The following is a 7,866-nucleotide window of genomic DNA, read 5'->3' on the forward strand; positions in this document are numbered from 1 at the left end:
ACAAAACCCTGATGTTACCAATCACTTAATGAGCAGGATAGGCCTTGTACATTCAAAAGAATCACACAGCTGTGTCCTAAGACTCTTGCATCACCATCAATTTAACCACGATCACACCTGACAATGATTACACAAGTAATTTGGCTTCTTCTGTGAAGGAACATGATTGTGTGACATTGACAGTGAAATAGGCCTAGCTTGTTTTTTGTAAGGAAAATGACCTAAATCTCCTTATGATGGCTCTATTCTATGGTTTATAGAGCATAATGATGACTTTGTAGATATTTCATTCGTTTTATGGGTATTTTAATGGCCAATTCAACAAAAACAACTGAAACCTCTTAATCAAGTGTTCTAATAATTTTGGCCACCACTGTATATACATATACATACATACATACATACATATATACATATATATATATATACATACATATATATATATATATATATATATATATATATATATATATATATATATATATATATATATATATATATATATACATACATATGTATATATGTATGTATGTATATATACATATATACACACACACACACACACATACACACACACACACACACACACATATATATATGTATATATATATGTATGTATGAATGTATGTATGATTTGAATTGATTCTGACTATTTGCTCTAGTTTTAACATGTCTGTGCTAAAGCCAGAGAGTGAGTTGTAAGTAGTCTTCTGTTTTTGTGTTTTCACTGAAATGGTTTCCAAAGACCCTTTTAAGGCAAAATATAGGGGTTTCTATGAGTCTCCTGTGTGCAGTGGGAGGCCAAATGAGGCATGTCTGACCTTGGGAACATGGGAGCCCAGAGCCGGAGGCCATCTCCCTGTTGTCTGTCCATAGCCATCCCCTCTTAACCTCCCTCTGAGGGAACCCCCAAATAGTTTTATCTTTGCTATTCTCTCTTTTTCCCCCTCAGAATGAAGGGTTTTTCTACCTCTTCCTCACTCTTTTTTTAAATTTACATTTACACTAGTCCATACCTGGGAATGCGCGCGCCACAACTACGTGCAGACTTCCGGGGATGCGCGCGCCACAACTCAGACTTGCCAAAAATGCGCTTAAACAGTGTAAATTTTGGAAAATGGAAAAATCAGCTTCGTCAGTCCCTGCCTATGCCAATGCTCAATGCCCATGTGCAATTTCAGATTGATTGGCCAACCCATTGAGGAGCAAAATGGATGCAGACAGACAGACGGACAGAGTTTTCCTCATTTTATAGTAGGGTTTAAATGCCTCTTTAACCACTAGGCCATCCTGGTCCCCATTTCTGAGGGGTGTCAGTTTTTTTCCTCTCCTCTCTTCCCTTCCTCTAAAAGTTAATTCATTGTGCATTGTCCCTGTTACATGCAGTGTTTTCCTATCATGTCTTGTGACAAGTATCATATTATCAGAAGGATTTGTGTCTGCTTGATGCTCCGTATGCCCCCATGGGAGGTTTATAGTTTGCAGTCCCAATCAAATTGATAAAATCTGTCTGGATTCGCTTGCTTGCATTGCTTAATACATGTTTGTAATCACGTTATCTTCTATCGTAGGCTAAAAACTCATCTCTTCAAGAAGTGCCTCATGTCATCTTTTATTGACTAAATCATATCCCTCCTCTACTGTCTCTAATTGCTCTAAAAAATATTGTTCCTATATCTGTTATTTTGTTTCTTTTCTGAGCATTTCTCTTTTACACGATCATTCTACAGTCATATGAATATTGTCAAAGCACTATGACCCTGACCTTTGAACTCCTTGCTATGATTTTGGTGATTTAGGAATTAAGCTTATTCTACTCTCAAATTGTGCCACTCATTGTAAAACACAAGACCAACTAAATGCCTCAGGTTAGATTAGATTAGACAAAATTTACTTTGATAAACCCTGTGGGGACATTAAGTTGTTGCAGCAGTAGAGAATTAAGAATAGAAAAAATGGGAGGGTATTAAATATATTGCAACCAACAATTCTAACTTGACAACATATTAAGTAAAAATACATAAAAGAAAAATTATGAAAAACATATTCATTACAACATAAGCAGGGTCTTGAAAATGATATGTCCTGAAACAAAGAAAATGAAGAACAAAATATGTATGATATGGAAATATATACAAATATGAGAATATATCAGTATGAAAATATCTGGAAATATGGACATACTGTATATGTATTGTATAAAAATGAGAAATGTAAACGTAACAATTTTCTGTGACAAATGGTTTTAACTTTATGACAGGAGTGATTCCTGACTGAAATATTTGAAACGAACAGAAAGACAAAGGGAACACATCCGCAATGTTGTAAGCTTGCAGGATGTGCCAAAAGTTCAATCATGTCTTTATTCTTTATTGGGTTCCCCATTATCAGATGCCTCAGTGACCGCTAGTCTTCCTGGGGTCTATTTCATCCTCTCAGCCTCAGTCCCTGACTCATTTCCTCTCTTTCCTAAGTGGGAGTCAGAATGAGTTGAACAAAGTCAGACAGATATGTGAGCCAGGATCATGGTGACACCCTGTTGGAAATCAAAGCGTCAACCACAAATCAAACTGCTTTTTAATCCCATCGATATTATCGTGTTATCTGAACCATTGTTTCATCTGACCTCATCTAAAGGCTCTTAATTCCCCTGTGCATTAAAACCAATAGACTATTTACACTGAGAACGAAGAGGGTGTATCAGTGTCTGAGAGTTTGTGTGGAGTGTGTGTCTGTGTGTGTGTGTGTGTGTGTGTCTGTAAGCGTGTGAATATGCATGCAGGAGTGTGTGTGCTTGATGTATTCTGTCTGTGGTGACTTCTGATTCCCTGGAGATATAAAACCACACAACCACGCAACTATTATTTACATAGGACAGAGCCATTATCCTTCCTCTTGTCTGACTGAACAGAAAGCCTGAATGTCATTCAAGCGGCAGAGGAAAACAATGAAAAGAAAAGAATGAAAGGAAAAGGGAGAATGAAAGAGAGTGATGGATGGAAGGAAGAGGGGAAGGAAGAGGGGATAAGATGATACAAACTAAATATAAAATACTACATACTACATATAAAATATAAAACAATCTGTCCTGAGAGTGGACAACTCTTTAGTAGCAAAACAGTAATAGTTAAACAATTAAATGTACTCTTGTTACTGTAACTGAGTTGCTTTTTGTGTATTTGTACCTTTAGATTGTTTTGCAGCCAGTAATTTTACATTCACTTCAGCATGTTTTGAGTTAAGTATTGCACTTAACTACTTTTTAAATTGCATCCATTACAGAATACAAACAAGTATATAATCTTAAGAGTACATGTGCATATTTTTATTTTTCCTTTTTTAACCCAATTTCAGGATAACATCCCCCCTTGTAGAAACCCTTCTTTGTTTACTTATTGAAGGACCTTTATGTTTGCATGGCTTTGGGTATCATTTAAAAATCAGAGCTTCCCTGACAAATGCAGAAATTATGACAATGCACATCCTCACTCATTCACCTCCATCTCTCTCTCTCTCTCTATAATATATATAATTACTTAATTACTTATATTATCACTGAAATTTGTACTAGAACCAAAGCTGGGACCAAACCAGAGATGGTCATGGAACCAAAACCAAAATAACCCACAGACCATACAAAATATTATAGGGGATGAGAGAAAGAGGGTCTAGTAAGTCTTGCAACATTCTCATCTGTTACCTGTTACTACATCTGCACAAATACCACAATTCTGAAAAGATTGTTGTGGCCTTAACATAGCTTTGGGTACATGTTCTAACCCCAAGACTCATGTTCATGTGAGAATCTAAATGGTCAAGTCTGGTCTTCTGATCACCCTGCTTTGAAGTCCTCAACCACATGTGCAAATGGTAAAAAGCCAGCTTCCGTTTGGACTGAATACATTTCTCTTTTAGATTATCCTTGTGACTTTCATTTGACTGACTATGTAAAAACCTGCCTCAACCCGAGCAGAAAAATGGCAGAATTAGATTTGAGAGATGAAAGGGCATCTGACCTCAACGTGCTGCTGTGGAGCTCAGGGCTGAGAGAGGGCTGGAGGCAGATAGAGAGCTGGAGGCAGGCGGAGGGCTGGAGGCAGATGGAGGGCTGGAGGCAGATGGAGGGCTGGAGGCAGGCTGAGGGCTGGGCAGTGTGTGCTGTGTGTTCACACGGGAACTTGGGGAGGGAAAAGAGAGCATTGTCGAAATCCCAGTGGGTTTGTAAGTCTTCATGTCTTGCTTAATTATTTGCCAATACTTCAATTCATGAATCTCATCTTTTTGTATTCATATTGTGTATGTATTTGTACAAGCACCGTCTTTTTACATCACATAAAGACTTTGAAACAACAAGTGAGGCCAGCTAGTCAAATGTTATGTAGGGATGTTGATTCCTACTAAGGTCTAATGTAGTTCTCTACAGCTCAATACAGCAGTGAGCATTACAGGGTATTTCTGCAGATTGGAAACTGACTTAGTCGTTTGTGTCCTCAGATGGCATTCTGATACTTTCTTTCTTCTTAAAATGTGTTGCCATAAATATCTGTGTGGTATAATTCAATTCATGATAATACCCTAATCGTAAAACACAATTAGATAATGCTAACTAGAACCCCCTCGCACCTTCTTTCCTCATGTGTTCTGGGTAACTAAATTGTGTTAAGTTTATGTGTGCTGTATTAAATTACTACATGTTATTGCTGATACATTTTGTCACATTTTGCTGCCTAGATTGTTGAAAACAGCCTGACTTGGAAGAGTAGGTTTGACATAGACAACCTTGTCCTGAGGTGTTTCTAAGATGGCTCAACACATTTATGAGTTCATGAGTTTATTGAGCTGCGTTAAGTCAAGACATAATTGTTAGTGGGAAGTCGAAATGTGCATGATAGCTAGTATTTGTTTCTGATGAAATGCAGTGACCGACATTAAATTAGATGACCTGAGTAGGAATATTTTACAACAGAACTGCTCATTCGGTTAAGTACCTTGCTTAGCTTAGTATGCCTACTGTCCTAGCTGCAGTGTGAAAACCAAATTTCCCCTCATGGATTAATATTGTTTCTATTCTATTCTATTCTATTCTATTCTATTCTTAGGGGCACATTGTTAGCCTCTGTAACTTCCAGGCCAACCTCCCAGCTAAACATGTACCAGCCATTTACCTACTCAGACTTTTTGGTAATTTCATGACAGCTGACTTAACAACACAATGTAGTTCCATGCTGTGATAGTTAAATATAATGTTAGCAGTCGGTCATGAAATTACCATTTGATGACATAGGCTAGTTGTTCAGGTAACTACAAATTCTGAATAAACCTTATATGCTGGAAAAAGCTGCACCACATTTTATGCGATTGTAATAAAATATTTTATGGCAAAAAATCGCCTAACTTTCATTCTTGTTGCGATAAGGGGCTCTTGGTTCGATGTTGTGGAAATGTCATAAAGGACTCCAGTTGGGTAAAACCTAAAAGCTCCTCCCCTATAACATTGCCATGACGTGTAAACTACCAACCTTACAAAGTGTGTTGGAACGTCCCTTTTCAATTTGTCACTATCAGTTGTTACATACCTATGATAAGTTTTAGTTGGCTACACTGCCACAAAGTTGTGGAGCTTTAATTTGGTTAGCTGGGCTGCCACCTAAAATTACATGCAGGGAGTCTCTAATTCAGCATGGCAGAGTCACGTTGGCCTCTACAGCTTTTTCCATAGGATAATAGTAGTATCATTCAAATCTAATTAAGATGGATATGACAAGGTTGATCATGACAGGAAATCAACTCCAGAAGAATCTTCAATAAGCCATTTGTTTAGAATTTAGCATTCTGTGAAACAACATTTCATGCTACTGTCTGTGCTACTGTCCTGTGTATGACTTCAAAATGATACAATACTATTTTAACTGCAGATGGAAAACCACATTTAGAAGGGTTTTCCATATTCCATATTCAACTCAAATGTTGCAAATCATGACTCTTCACAGCCAAAACAGCACCTTGTGCTGTTCGTTTGCTAATGAATGCAAGGTTTTAGTAAACACAAAATGTTTTTTATGTTTGCAACATCTTGAAATTATCACTAGCCAGCTGCTAAATATAAATATTGGCTGTAACTGTCTGTTCTGCTTTCCAATTTGGCAGCGTGTATTCAATCAGTGTTTTCTTTTTGAAATTTTTTAAAAACAATAACTGGCTTGTGGAATTCTGAATCCTCTTGCCATGGTGGTGGGTTGATTTAAAAAAAGGGTTTCATGCCTTGATTTCTAGTCACCTTTGACGTGGTTAAACTTTTTTTTCTTTTTCAAAACTTCAAAACACCTCTTTATTGGTGTTTTTCCACATTGTAAACAGCAGTTTCTCAAATTGTTTCAACATGTTTTTTTAAACATACTAACCCTAACCCAGAGCAGTGTAGAGGAGAGTAGAGCAGTGGAGAGGAGAGCAGAGCAGTGGAGAGTAGAGGAGAGCAGTAGAGAGGAGAGTAGAGCAGAGCAGTGGAGAGTAGAGGAGAGCAGTAGAGAGGAGAGTAGAGCAGAGCAGTGGAGAGTAGAGGAGAGCAGTGGAGAGGAGAGGAGACAGCAAGCAGTATCAATAAATATACATTTATTTCATGTTAATATCAGAATTCCAATACATATGAAGAGTTCATTTGGTAGCCTAAAAGTAGTTTATTAATATTAACTATTATTTCTGTATGATTGTCTGTCATTTGTCTTTTACAGAGAGGAGAGGAGAACTGAGGAGACAGAATGCAGTGGAGAGGAGAGCAGAGCAGTGGAGAGGAAAGGAGACAGCTTGAGAGCAGCAGAGCAGAGAATAGTAGGAGAACATGTTTTTGGAAGCTGAATAAGCAGTGTCATCAAGTCTGTCATTAATAAAATCAAGGGAAAATAATCAGTAGATCTTGGCAATCTTTGTAATTTTAAGTAACTTCAGTAAAAGATTTTTTTATGTAGCTCTCATGGTAATGAGTAAAATCAATAAGAAAAAAACAGTCAAGCATTCAGCTCTTGATTTTAACAGAAAGAATATCCTACATTATTGTGCGATGCATGAAATGCACTTGACTAGCATTTATTTGTTATAAAAAATCTGTCAATGTAAAAACATCTTTAGTGATTATCTTAATTTTCCAGGGAGTACCCCCCTGGACCCCACCCACCCCACCCAAGTATGGTTCCCCCAGTAAAATGTGGCCATTTCCACCACTGCCATATGTGCCACGTGCCACGGCCGACCAATGGTGTAATTTCATCACTCAGTCAGTCAGTGACAGACATTCGCGTTTATAGGGCTGGCCCCGCTGTTGCGGTCCAGCCAAAAAAGCATCAATGGAGGGGTTTACAGGCTGAGAGGGAAATCTGTTGGAAGGATGCAAAGATGCCCTCAATATACAAATCATTAAATGACCTTATGCCAAGATTAGACCAAATGGAAAAAGCTCCATCTACTAGAGAGGGATGGAAAGTGTGATTTGTAACTATAGGAGCCTATAGTGAAAAGGTTTGCAATCTAAAATGGCGTCTAAATTGATTCCAGATTTTGAGAGTCGTCTTGACTAAAATGTTTTTGCAGTATTCTGAGCAGGCTGAACCATTAGGGGTGTAAACCAAAGCAGCCAGTGAAGATGGCATACAGGAAGATGCTTCCAACCTCAACCAAGCTGGGACATTATGCAAGTTATCTACACACAACCAATACTGAAGTATGCGGAAGTTGGCCACCCAGTAATAGAAGTTAAAATTTGGTAGGGCCATGCCCCCCAAACTCTTTGGTCTCTGCAGGTATACTTTGCAAATTCTTGGATTCTTTTTATCCCAAAATTATGTGGTGAAACTTATGGTGCTTTCACACCTGCCT

General features: G+C 37.9%; 1 pseudogene; it reads right to left on the reverse strand.

The window, feature by feature from the left end:
• Positions 1 to 4,016: 4,016 nt before the first annotated feature.
• The window catches only part of LOC139645245 (G2/M phase-specific E3 ubiquitin-protein ligase-like), a 17,870-nt pseudogene continuing 14,020 nt past the window's right edge, over positions 4,017 to 7,866 (reverse strand).

Source organism: Centroberyx affinis, unplaced genomic scaffold (assembly GCF_046629955.1).
Source record: "Centroberyx affinis isolate AG114_WGS23_722 - 3 ecotype Tasmania unplaced genomic scaffold, CSIRO-AGI_Caff_v1 ptg000074l_1, whole genome shotgun sequence".
Classification (NCBI taxonomy): domain Eukaryota; kingdom Metazoa; phylum Chordata; class Actinopteri; order Beryciformes; family Berycidae; genus Centroberyx; species Centroberyx affinis.